Source organism: Benincasa hispida, chromosome 1 (assembly GCF_009727055.1).
Source record: "Benincasa hispida cultivar B227 chromosome 1, ASM972705v1, whole genome shotgun sequence".
NCBI lineage: Eukaryota > Viridiplantae > Streptophyta > Magnoliopsida > Cucurbitales > Cucurbitaceae > Benincasa > Benincasa hispida.
The window spans coordinates 89,503,630-89,506,979 of NC_052349.1; positions in this window are offsets into that span (position 1 = coordinate 89,503,630).

Consider the following 3,350-nt stretch of genomic DNA (forward strand, 5'->3'; position numbering starts at 1 on the left):
TTTCATTTTTGCCATAAGTTGAAGCAAAGGAGAGAGAGGTGATGTATTGTAGATAAATTGCTTCCATCTAATTATGAGCAATTTTTTGAACATTTTCAAGGGTTAAGGGTAAATTCAACTAATTTTAAAAGTTAAATTTAAGGGTTTCTTGAACTGATACTAACCGTTTCTGTCCATAAGAGTACTTTTGAACTCTCCTAAAAAAATTGAGACCAGCTCCTCCAAATGGTTCTTTCTCTGTCAAGTCCTTTAAGGATAATATTGCGTCTGCTTCGGACTCCACTCCCACTCTTGAGGTTGGCAGCTTATGGAATTCCTTGTATCCTAAAAATTTCAAAGTCCTTATATGTCTATGCTACACAATGGGCTTAATACCAACGACAAATGTCAACAGTGTTTTCCATCTCAAAATCTTAATCCTCAGTGGTGTGTTGTAAAAAAAAATAGCGAGAGTATCAAACATCTCTTCTTTGATTGCATATATTCTCGAGAAATATGGGAGCATTTACACCAGGTATGTGCTGATTTTCCCTCCTCTTAGGATGGGCTTATCTCAAGACTCATACAGCTTAAATATGTCTCCCAAAGGAACATCATTTTGGGCAATTTGATTGGTGCAATTCTTTGCTGTCTTTGGCTTGAGTCCAACAATCATACATTCCATAGTGGTGACAAATGTCCATATTATGGAAGAATATTTTATACCTTACTGATAGAATTAATCTAGACCTATAATCAAGGTGCATGAATTACATTTAATTAGATATATGAATAGTTGAGATTCAAGGAATAGTTGAATATATGAATTACATTTATCATTGATGAATGTTCATGCATTGGTGAAAAGTCACATGTATTTGCATTTATCATTGATGTCTTTTGATGTATTTTCCTACTAGTATAAATATATGTAGGATTTATCATTTGTAAACAAGCAAAGAAAATAAAGTAATATTCAAGTTCTAGTTTCTCATAATCTTTTTCTCTTATCTATTGAGTTGTATTGTGAGAGCCTACTTCGTTTCTAACAAGTGGTATCAGAACTAAGATTAGAGATGACTTCAAGTGGTAACATGTTGCAACTCCAACTGTACTTCCAAGATTCAATGGGAAGAATTTGTCACTAAATCAACTTCACTTTGGCACTTTTACACTTTACATAATACATTTTTCTATAACATTATGGAGTTAAAAGAATTAATTACTTTTTTTATCTCCAAAACATGGAGCTTTCTTAATTAATGATATGAATGATATGAATTATAACTATTTTGATTCTAGTTACTAAAAAATAGCCTATAACAATGGTTTTTTAGTAATCGAGATGATTATTAACAATTGGAAGCATGTTCTTCCAAGATGATCACTGCAGGAGCTTAAAGAATTGTTGGAATCACATGATAAAAAAAAACATTACAATAGGTGCATCTAAATATCTCAACTAGATTGACACATCTATAGCATATTCATCATGTTCCAGAATAACATTGCAATAGTTAACCCTATCAAAAGGATACTTTTTCTCTATTGTAACAAAAAATTAGAATAATTGGTCCTTAACTTGCAAAAAATAGAAAACTGTCAGAAGAATTGTTTTTTATTTAAATGCAACATCTTTTAATTTGTCCCTACAATGGCAAACTCCTTTGATAATTGTTACAACTGAAAAAGCGAAAGGATGACTTGTCACTCAAAATGAATGTTAAACAGAAAGCACTGACAAGCAACAGAAATAAAAGAAACAAAGCAAATTAACCAGCCAAACTTAGAACAAAAAAAAAAAAAAAAAAAAAAANAAAAAAAAAAAAAAAAACCCAAATAACCAACACTAGATTCAACAAATAGAATAAATTCAAACAAGCATATTTCCTCCAAATTTCCAACATGACACCATCTTAAAGTCTCCCCCTTTTTGTCTTAAAAAAAATTAGCCCTATGGTTGAGAAGAAGACGCCCTAGCAAACCTAGCTAATGTTACATGCATCGTCTGTAACATCCCTTCTATAGACGTATTTCACTCCTGAAGCCTAAATTTGAGCATCAATATCTTTGGATTCATTTAAAAGATAATGCAAAATCCGACTTCCAAAAAGAGATTCAATCAAAGCTTGACTGAGACCATCAACATTGGTACCAGAGGAAGGAGCAGCTAGATTTGACATATAATAATTTTGCGGAAGTTTAGGTTGAATTAAAATGAGAGTAGTAGCAGGACCTTCCCTAGCAGTAATCAAATAAGGTTTTTGAGCAAGCAAAACTCCACAAATTAAACGAGGATAGCAAATAGGTAATTTCAAGGCTTGAGATCCAATGTGGTGCTTGATCAGATTAAGTACAAAATATCCATATTTGAAAGGAGCTCCGATCACAATCTAATACAACAATGTAGCGAGAGAAATAGAAAAACCTGATTGTGAGAGGAATGACACAAGTTGAAGATCCCAATCTTATGAAGCACAATGTATTTAGTACTCATAATGGCAGTGGTCTTTATTAGGCCAAGATGATCTTGCCCCATCGGTTAATTCAAATGCCAACTCTTTTAACGATGGTCGCTTTCCAAAAACATCAGTAGGAACAGTTTTATTAAGATACTTATTAATGAGATCAATAGTAAAGGTGAATAGATAAGATCTTTTGTAAAGTCTGATTTTTCCTTTCCACAAACCCATTTTGCTAGGGAGTGATTGAAGTAGAAAATTCATGACAAGTCCCAACAGTATTAAAAAAGGTAGCAAGTTGAAAGTTTTCAAACTCTCTTCCATGATCACTTCTGATTCAAATCACATTTAGCTTTATCCCACATTGTAACTGGAGACAAAGAGCTTGAAAAGCATCAAACACGTCTAATTTTTCACGAAGAAACCGAACCTAGGTGTAACGGGAGAAGTCATTGATAACAACTAAAACATACCGTTTTACCTCCTAGACTTTCTGATTGTATAGAAACCATAATATCCAGGTGAAGACGTTCTAATATACCTGTAGAACCTGAGTAAGACATCTGTTAATGGGAGACATTTGTTTTGACAATTACCACAAATAATTCAATCGACGTAGGCAAAGATGGAAGGCTAGATATGGCATTTTTAACTAAAGCCTTTAGATCTTCTCCATGCTCACATGGTTGAAGCGTTTATGCCAAAGGCTTTTTACATCCAGGATTCCACAGATAACAGTTATAAGATGAACCCATTGAAGAAACTCGTTTTATAGAGATCATTGAGCGGAAGTGGATCGTCCAAATTCCAATTTGATTGAAAAAAAAAATACAGTAAACATATAAGATATACATTCTAAACTAATTACATAATGCCTTTTGTAAAGAAAAGGGTTCAAGGGATATTACC